At 39.8% G+C, this 10,352-nt stretch overlaps 1 long non-coding RNA gene across 1 annotated transcript in view; it reads left to right on the top strand.

Moving 5' to 3' along the window:
• The window catches only part of LOC112395037 (uncharacterized), an 82,658-nt gene that overhangs the window by 24,190 nt on the left and 48,116 nt on the right, over positions 1–10,352 (top strand). Inside the window, exon 2 of the long non-coding RNA XR_003002285.1 lies at positions 4,727–4,842. This is a non-coding gene — a long non-coding RNA (uncharacterized LOC112395037). The remainder of the gene's footprint in view (positions 1–4,726; positions 4,843–10,352) is intronic.

Genomic DNA, 10,352 nt, shown 5'->3' with positions numbered 1-10,352 from the left:
TTATGATTTTAGGCAGCCTCTCTGCTAATGGGTGGGGTTGCGTTCCTGTTTTACTAGTTGTTTGGCATAGGGTGTCCAGCACTGTAGCTTGCTGGTCGTTGAGTTAAGCTTGTTGCTGGTGTTGAGATGGAGATCTCTGGGAGATTTTCGCCGTTTGATATTATGTGGAGCTGGGAGATCTCTTATGGACCAGTGTCCTGAAGTTGTCTCTCCCACCTCAGAGGCACAGCACTGACTCCTGGCTGCAAAGAAAGACAGGAAGAGAGAGAGAGAGAGAAAGAAAGAAAGAGGATAAAAGAAAATAAAATTAAGATAAAATAAAATAAAGTTATTAAAATAAAAAATAATTATTAAGAAAAAAAATTTTTTTAAGTTAAAAAAAAAAACGGACCGATAAAACCCTAGGACAAATGGTGAAAGCAAAGCTGTACAAAGTCTCACACAGAAGCATACACACTCACTAAAAGAGGAAAAGGGGAAGAACTCATAAATCTTGCTCCCAAAGCCCACCTCCTCAATTTGGGATGATTCGTTGTTTATTCAGGTATTCCACAGATGCAGGGCACATCAAGTTGATTGTGGAGCTTTAATCCGCTGCTCCTGAGGCTGCTGGGAGAGATTTCCCTTTCTCTTTGTTCGCACAGCTCCCAGGGGCTCAGCTTTGGATTTGGCCCCGCCTCTGCGTGGAGGTCACCGGAGGGCGTCTGTTCTTCACTCAGACAGGACGGGGTTAAAGGAGCCGCTGATTCGGGGGCTCTGGCTCACTCAGGCCGGGGGGAAGGAGGGGCACGATGCGGGGCGAGCCTGCGGCGGCAGAGGCCAGTGTTACGTTGCACCAGCCACAGGCGCCGCCGCCATGCATTCTCCCGGGTAAGTTGTCCCTGGATCCCAGGACCCTGGCAGTGGCGCGCTGCACAGGCTCCCGGGAAGGGGGGTGTGGATAGTGACCTGTGCTTGCACACAGGCTTCTTGGTGGCGGCAGCAGCAGCCTTAGCGTCTCATGCCCGTCTCTGGGTTCCGCGCTGTTAGCCGCGGCTCGCGCCCATCTCTGGAGCTCCTTTAAGCAGCGCTCTTAATCCCCTCTCCTCGCACACCAGGAAACAATGAGGGAAGAAAACGTCTCTTGACTCTTCGGCAGGTCCAGACTTTTCCCCGGGACTCCCTCCCGGCTAGCCGTGATGCACTAACCCCTTCAGGCTGTGTTCACACCGCCAGTCCTCTCCCTGCGCTCCCACCGAAGCCCAAGCCTCAACTCCCAGCCTCGCCCTCCCCGGCGGGTGAGCAGACAAGCCTTTCCGGCTGGTGAGTGCCGGTCGACACCGATCCTCTGTGCGGGAATCTCTCTGCTTTGCCTTCCGCACCCCTGTTGCTGCGCTCTCCTCCGCGGCTCCGAAGCTTCCCCGCTCCACCACCCGCAGTCTCCGCCCGCGAAGGGGCTTCCTAGTGTATGGAAACCTTTCCTCCTTCACAGCTCCCTCCCACTGGTGCAGGTCCTGTCCCTATCCTTTTGTCTCTGTTTATTCTTTTTTCTTTTGCCGTACCCAGGTACGTGGGGAGTTTCTTGCCTTTTGGGAAGTCTGAGGTCTTCTGCCAGCGTTCAGTAGATGTTCTGTAGGAGTTGTTCCACGTGTAGATGTATTTCTGGTGTATCTGTGGGGAGGAAGGTGATCTCCGCGTCTTACTCTTCCGCCATCTTCCCCCTCTCCTCAAGTAATTGCTTTTCTCCTTTTTCTCATATATGCCTTAATACACTCCTATTAAGTACTTATTTCATTTCAACATAGAGAAGACTCATCCAGCTTGACACCAGCCATAATTGTTGGATCTCACTTGGCTTTGTTTCACTCATGGTTGTCTTAGCCGGTATTTCCACATTTGTTGCAAATCGGTAGCATATTAAAAGTTAAATGTTAAATCCATAAGAGGATTCCATGTATTTTTCCTTCAGAGATTGTTCCCTGAACAATTGGTATAAATGTGGAATTTAGTGCTTGGAGTCTCAAGGACCCCAAGGCTTGAAACATTCAGAATATTTCTGTGATGTGAATTGGAAAGGATTCAGATGGCTAGATACCAGGAGAGGTTGCTGAAACCTGCAGAAGCAGCAGGCTGCCTTTGCTTTCTCTTATCAGAGTTCAGCTGTAAGCACTATAAACCAATTTCAGCCAACTTAAGCAAAGGGGAATTTATTGGAAGGATATCAGTATTTTCAGTAGGCTGAAGAACCATGCTTAGAAACTAGCAAACACCAAGAATGCTCCAAAAAGCAAGAATCTCAGCCGTGCTCTGAAGAAGAGCATTAGCATCCACTTGTTGAGACTGTTGTTTGGTTCTTCCCGAGTCCTTCAGGGTTCTAAACCCTGGTGTTGCAGGAAAAATGCACTTCAAGAGGATGGTCATGTCCCAGGTCTCAAGTGAGTCCCTGGGATGGGCTGCCAAGTGAGGGTCCTTGGCTTCACACAGGAAAGAATTCAAGAGCGAGCCACAGTGAAGTGGAAGCAAGTTAATTTAGAGAGATACATATTCCACAGACAGAATGTGGTCTGTCTCAGAAGGGAGACTGGCCCCCAAATATGGGGTGGTTCGTTTTTATGGGCTGGGTTGTTTCATAGGCTAACAAGTGGGAGGAGTATTCCAGCTATTTTGGGGAAGGGACAGGGAGTTCCAGGAATTGGGCCACCACCCACTTTTTGGCTTTTTATGGTCAGCCTCAGAACTGTCCTGTTGCTGGTGGGTGTGTCATTTAGCATGCTAATGTATTACAGTGAGGCTCAAGTTCTACTGGAAGTCAAATCTTCTACCATTTTGGGCCTAATCGGTTCTAACCAGTTTATGTCATATCCTTGAGTATGTCATTCCTTTAAAGGTTATTCTCTGTATCTATAAGCTTAGCTTTATATACATATTTTAGATTCCACATTTAAAAAAGATCATACAGTATTTGTCTTTTTCTGTCTGACATCTCACTATTTCACTTAGCATAATGCACTCGAGGTCCATCCATGTTGTTGCAAATGGTACAATTCCATTCTTTTCTTATGGCTGAATACTTTTCCATTGTGTGTGTGTGTGTGTGTGTGTATATATATATATATATATATATATATACACCACAATTTCTTTATCCATTCATCCATCAGTGGACGCTCAGGTTGTTTCCATATCTTGGTTATTGTAAATAAGGCTGCAATGAATGGGGTTCATTTATCTTTTTGAATTAGTCCGTTTTCTCTGGATAAATGCCCAGAAGTAGAATTTCTGTATCATATGATAGTTTTATTCTTAATTTTTTAGTAATCTAAATACTGTTTTGCATAGCGGTTGCACTAATTTACATTCCCACGAACAATGCAGAAGGGTTCCCTTTTCTCTACATCCTCTTTGAGTCCTTTTGATAATACCCATTTTGTCATGTATGAGGTGATATCTCATTGTGGTTTTGATTTGCATTCGCCTGATAATTAATGATGTAGAGCATCTTTTCATGTACCTGCTGACCATCCGTATGTCTTTGGAAAAATGCTTGTTCATATTATCTACCCAGTTTTTAATTGGATTATTTGTTTTCTGATATATGAGTTCATTATATATTTTGCATATTAACCCCTTATCTGATATATGATTTGCAAATATTTTCTCCCATTCAGTAGGTTGCCTTTTCATTTTGTTGATGGTTTCCTTTGCTGTGCAGAAGTTTTTTAGTTTGATGTAGTCCCACTTGAATTTATTTTTGCTTTTGTTGCTTTTGCTTTTGGTGTCTATTGTTCTTATTCTACAAATGATGAAATTGAGAGAGCTTAAGTGACTTGCAATGATATTGCACAAAGATGAATTACTAAGAGCTATCACAGTAATTTTATCAGCACAATCCAATTACTTGGGGGTGATGAGATGTGAAACTCAGAGTAAATTCTTGCTTGATTTTGTGGCTTGCATGTAAGATCCTCCCAAAAGTAGTAAATTATAACCTAATAAATAATTCAAGTAATTTATTAAGAATATGTAATGTGACAATAGCCAAAAGGTGGAAACAACCTAAATTTTTATTGATAAATGAATGGACGAACAAAATGTGGTATTTCCATAGAAGTGAGTATTATTAACCTTAAAAAGGAGTGAAGTTCTGATACATGCTACAACATGAGTAAACCTTGGAAACTTTGTGCTAAGTGAAATAAGCCAGGCACAAAAAGCAAATACTGTATGACTTCACTTACATAAGGTGCCTGGATTAGTCAAATTCATAGAGATGAAAAGTAGAACAGTGTTCGCCGGGAGCTGGGGGGAAGAGGTAATGGGTAGTTATTGTTTTATAGGTACAGAGTTTCAGTTTAGGATGATGAAAAAGTGATGATGAAATCTTTACATGGATTACCTGACTTAATCTTCACAACAGACCTATGATGTAGATACTATTATTATCTCCATTCTGTGAATAAGGAAATCAAGGCACAGAGTGGGTTAAGTAATTTGACCAAGATAATACAGTTGGTAAATGTTAGAGCTAAGAGTTAAACTTAGGCAGTTGACTTCAGAAGCTCTCTTGTATTAGTTAATTTTATTACATCCCTTGAGGGAATTTGAGATGCTTTAGGGGGCTGAAAATGGGGGAATTCCTGCCCTACCAACCAATATTTTCAACTTGTTCAGTTTCATGTCCAACACCTGAATAGGGAAAATGAATTCATAGAGTTGTTGATTATTTTATTTATTTTTTGCATTGCAGAATCTTATTTTGGAAGAGACTTTTTGGTTTTTCTAGACATTGGACTTTCATGTACAGTTAAATTTTCAAGATTAATTTTGGAGACTAACATGGAGTTTACTTTCATTTTTGCCAAGGTAAGTGCAAGAAAATATAAAACTAGCATTCATCACCACTACTAACAAAAAGGACATCTTAACACCAAATAAATAGGAAAGTCATAAAGACAGAGAAAAAGAAATTTCAATTCAATTGGGTACGTTTACCCTTATGAAAGTGTCGCTCACTGCATGTTTCTTATTTCTCTGAATGTACCAGTGGCTAGTAGAAACCTTGACATAGAGAAGCAACATTCTTAGAAAAAGCAAATGAATATTTGGTCTTAGTCAACCACCTTCCACCAATATCCAGTGCTTGAATTCATCACATTCTCACAAGTGGCAGGGAGCCTCTGATGTCTCACTTGGAAGAATGTGATTTCTCTTAGGTATGTTTTAATGACAGTCATCACTGGGCTATTTGAAAGTCTTGTGGGGACCTGCAGAGCATATGTTTATTTAGTGAGAGGGTAGCACTAGCTGTAGCAGGAGATTGCTTTGGACATTTAACCTTTTATAGCTTATGGCATAAAACTTCTCTACATACCGATTTTGAGTATAAAATACAAGGTGATTTTATGGTTTGTAAACCTTTCTAATTTGCCGGTCCCTTGATTCCCATCTCAGTAGGCCGCCATTGTGATCTCTAACAGGAAAATTGAATAGATTTGAAATTATTGTTTATGTTGCTCTCTATACAGACACAATAAAAAATAATTTGTCTCTCATTCTCTTGAAGAGACTAAAATATATTTTTAAAAATCTCACAGTAGCTGTTGAGATGTGTGCTAGCTTGTTGAACTTGTGCTGAATATGGAAATGCTCTTCCAGGCCAAGGAAATCTCAAAGAAAATTATCACCTTAAAAAGGTAATTTTAACACTGCAGCACATTTAAATTTCCTCAGGTATCACCAGTCTGAAGGTACAAGAGGAGAGTAACATCAACGGTAATAATTCACATTCCACTGACTCTTGCCCCCACTGATTTACAGACAAACTTCGCATTTGTTTCTGGGCAGTCCAGGGTGTGTTTGCAAAGTGCCCGAACAGTTCTGGGAAGTTTTCCTGTGGTCCCCATCAGAAGGCAGGGCTGGGACTTCCCCGGCCGTCCTGTGGTTAAGACTTCACCTTCCAGTGCAGGGGCTGCAGGTTCGATCCCTGGTCGGGGAGCTAAGATCCCACATGCCTCGGGGCCAAAAAACCAAAACAGAAAACAGAAGCAATATTGTAATAAATTCAGTAAAGATTAAAAAGTAAAAAAATGCAAAGGCAATGCTGCTTCTTCCCAGCCATGGGCTTTGGCACAACGTGCCCCACAAGTCAGCTGAGCCTCAGCGGCGGGTACACGGTAGGCTGGTGCTGAGGTTCCTGCTGCACATATGGAAACCATGGTCCCTTCTGTGTAATTGGAGTTCCAGCTCTAGGTAACCAACCCATGCTCTTATTTTTATGTTAAGGCTTATTTTTATTTTAGAAAAACTTCTTTCATTAGTAGTGGCATGAAATATATGAAGATTGTGTTTGGAATCAAGCACTTGAATTCACTACTTCCTTCAGTGAATATGTATTGAACACTAGTATGTGCCAGGCAGTGTTCTACATGCTGGGGATAAATGATAAAACAAACTAAGCCCCTGCCCTCAAGGAGAGTAACAATAACCAAATCAACATTGACTTTATGATGCCAGCTCATTTCTGCAAATATAACGTCTTGATTTCCAGCAAGTTTTCTGAGATTCTGATCTAAAGAATTGCTGCCTTCAATAGCACAAATCATTTGACGGGGAGAGGGGCCAGTTATGTATTTCCTCTTTTATAATTAAAGTAACTGTAAAAAGAGGAGGAGAGTTCTGAGGGTAAAGGCAGAGAGTGTTGCAATCTTGCTAGATTTCACATTGAGTCTCTGACTCTGATTGATGCCATTTACACTCCGTGCAACTCCTTCTCTAGATCTTCGCCAGGACTTGACAATTCAGGACACTATAGACTAATTTACTTTCTAATGCATTTTATGTCATTTGGAAGCCCTTCAGTGCCCAAATACTATATACTATGTTTGCAACTTACTTTGAAATGTATCAAAAAATAAGATGGATTAATGTATGATAGAGGGATGCATAGATGGTTAGGTATGCAATAAAGCAAATATAACAATGTTAACTGTAGAGTCCAGGTGACAGGTATACGTATAATTAGGTCACTGGATAGGTCATGGTATAATTCTTTTAACTTCTCTGTGTTTGAACATTTATGTAGTAAAATATTGAATAAAAATCTCTTTACTAGACTGAAGATTTATACTTTTTAGTTCACATTATGGAATTAAAATTTCGTGAAGACAATATTTAAATTACCTTTCAGTAAAATAGTCTTCATTAATGGACATGGATTAATTTTTCTTAACATGGATTAATTTTTAAATGTTTTTAAAAAACACTGGGGGGAGGGGGAATTGGAGGAAGATGGTCAAAAGGTACAAACTTTCAGTTATAAGATAACTGAGTACTAGGGATGTGCTGTACAACATGATGACTATAGCTGATACTGCTGTATGACATACAGGAAAGTTATTAGGAGAGTCTCATCTAAGAGCTCTCCTAAGAGCTCTCATCTCAAGGAGAAAATTGTTTTCTTTTTATTGAATCTATGAGATGATAGATGTCACTTGAACCTATTGTAGTAATCGTTTCACAATATATGTAAATCAAGCCATCATGCTGTCTGCCTTAAACTTGTATAGCAATGTTTGTCAATTATTTCTCAAAAAACTGGGGTGGGGGGGAAGCACTTCCGTGTTTCTTTTTAGAAAGTTTATACAATGGGAATGTGAAATTGCTATATGATTTTTTTGTTTTAAAAAGACATATCTTCCTAGAATATCTATTTTACATACTCAGGCAAATTGTTAACAAGTTTAACTATTAATAAATTCACTTCTTAAAATCAGAGAGGCAACTGTTTGACAACTGCTGAAAATACTTTTTCTTAGAGGAACTGTATTGGTCAGTGTTCAAAGCAGAGAACAAAATCTACTCTTCAGTAATTTAAGCCAAAAGGGATTTATTACATGGTCTATTACAAATGGTTGGCAGGATTGCAAAAACAGCCTGCCGGCTAAGCTTCAGGAGTGACTCACAAATTCAGGCTATAGAACCGAGCTGTCAAGGGACTGTTGTTCAGGCCATTCTCGAAGTCCACCTGTTGAATGGGGAAGCCACCCCTACAGCTACTGGTTCCACAGCCATATGTCCTTCACTACAATACACCCTGTCACGAAGATGCCTCATAAACTGCTCCTCCCCCACTTAGTTCACTCTACACAAGTGCCTCTAGTGGTGGAATTTATATCACATCAATAACTCTAGCTGCAAGGGAATTTGAGAAATGCATTTTCAGCCTTCTAGATACTAAAGCCCAAGAAGGCATGTTAAGAAGATGGTGGCATTAAATGAAAGACTGTTGGAGACTTTTTGATGAACAAATCAGCCTGACAGCGCTCACTGATCAACATTACCATTGAGTGTCTACATTATTAACTATAGCCCTTCTGCTGGGTGTAATGAGTAAATGGCAGCACCTATGAAGCCTTCTTGCCCAAAACATCAAACCTGAATCTGAGAAAGCCACCAGATCCAACTATCAAGTTTACAAGAACTAGAGGGATAGAGGCACATGTTAACACCACCACAGGGATGCAATTAGCAAAATCCAGCGTGGGAAACTTTATAGGACAAATGACACAGTTCAACAAATAAATGGAAAGGGAAAAAAAAAGGGAGGGGAACCTAAAATTAAGAAATTTAAGAGGTGTATCAAGTAAATGCAGTGTGTGAATCTTGTATGGATCTTGATTCAAACAAAACAATTGTCAAAAACATGAGACTCTCAGGGAAATTTGAACATGTATAATACTTGGAAAATTGATCATATTAAAGAATTATTAATTTTTTTAGATGCGATAATGGTATTGTGGTTATGTCAACAATAGTTTCAGTCACTTAGACAATAAGCTCTTTGCTTTTCAGTTGGTTATATATTGTTTCTTTCATAATTTATGGCTTCATGTTTTATTTATTTATTTATTTTGCTGTATTGGGTCTTCGTTGCTGCATGGGGGCTTTCTCTAGTTGCAGCGAGCGGGGGCTACTCTTCGTTGCGGTGCGCGGGCTTCTCATTGTGGTGGCTTCTCTTTGTTGCAGAGCACAGGCTCTAGGTACACAGGCTTTAGTAGTTGCGGCGCACGGACTTAGTTGCTCTGCAGCGTGTGGGATGTTCCCGAACCAGAGCTTGAACCCGTGTCTCTGCATTGGCGGGCGGATTCTTAACCACTGTGCCACCAGGGAAGTCCGTGTGTTTTATACTAAAGAGAAAGTTTATTGTGCTAGGCATTTTATGTATGTTAAATAATTTAATCCTTGTAACAATCCTTTGGTAAAAGGAAATTATGGTGTTCATTAAGGGAAACACCTATTACAGCCTTTCTGGAAGGCTGTAATATCTAATTTAAATATCTATCTATTTTAAAGTACACTTAGTATATTTAGGAAGGAACAAGGAGGCAGAGAGTCTTTCAGGGAAGGAAAACCATTAGGCCTCTCAGCTAATTAATGGGTAAGGCAAATTATCAGATATCTCCGTTCAAGAAAACAGATTTGTTAGATTCCATAAAGTAAACATTAGATTCAATGTTCAAAATATTTTCAAATTTTTCCCTTGTCCCTAAAACTATGAGAGAGCGTGAAACTACTGTCTCATTTTAAAGATGAGGAAAAACCCAAAACACACTCCCATCAGGGTGAGCTAAGGGTGAGAAGCACATTGAGAGTCTTGATATTTTCAGACACAGCCAAGGGGATGACACCTGGCCCATCAGTGCGTCTAAAACTAGTTGGGCAGAATCTTGAATTTGCAGTTTTCTGTTAATGGGCTTATACCATGCATTCTGAAACTTCTTTCTTGGAGGCAAAAAGACCCTTAGATATGATAGTGGCTTGTGTCCCTTCAAAACTCAACTCTACCCAACAAAATCTTATTCCTTATTTCTCTCACTAGGAAGAATTTAAATTTAATTTAAATTTTCTCCTATACGGGGAGGGCAATAATGGAAAAAAAAAGTTTCAGAAACACTGCCTTAGTCCAAAAGATGTTTTATTTAGAATACAGTGATTTTTTTAAACTATGGTTGATTTGCAATGTTTCAAGTATATAGCAAAGTGATTCAGTCATGTGTGTGTGTATATATATATATATATATATATATATATATATATGTATGTATATTCTTTTTCAGCTTATTTTCCATTATAGGCTATTACAAGATATTGAATATAGTTCCTTGTGCTATAGTGCTATACAGTAGGTCCTTGCTGTTTATCTATTTTATATATAGTAGTGTGTATTGGTTAATCCCAAATTCCTAATGATCCCTCTCTCCACTTTCCCCTTTGGTAACCATAAGTTTGTTTTCTATGTCTGAGTCTATTTTTGTTTTGTAAATAAGTTCATTTGTATCCTTTTTTTAGATTCCACATATAAGTGATGTCATGTA

Source organism: Neophocaena asiaeorientalis, unplaced genomic scaffold, assembly GCF_003031525.2.
Source record: "Neophocaena asiaeorientalis asiaeorientalis breed wild unplaced genomic scaffold, Neophocaena_asiaeorientalis_V1.1 scaffold170, whole genome shotgun sequence".
Taxonomy (NCBI): Eukaryota; Metazoa; Chordata; class Mammalia; order Artiodactyla; family Phocoenidae; genus Neophocaena; species Neophocaena asiaeorientalis.
The sequence above is the reverse complement of the archived record's forward strand: the minus strand, read 5'-3'. Positions and strand labels throughout refer to the sequence as shown.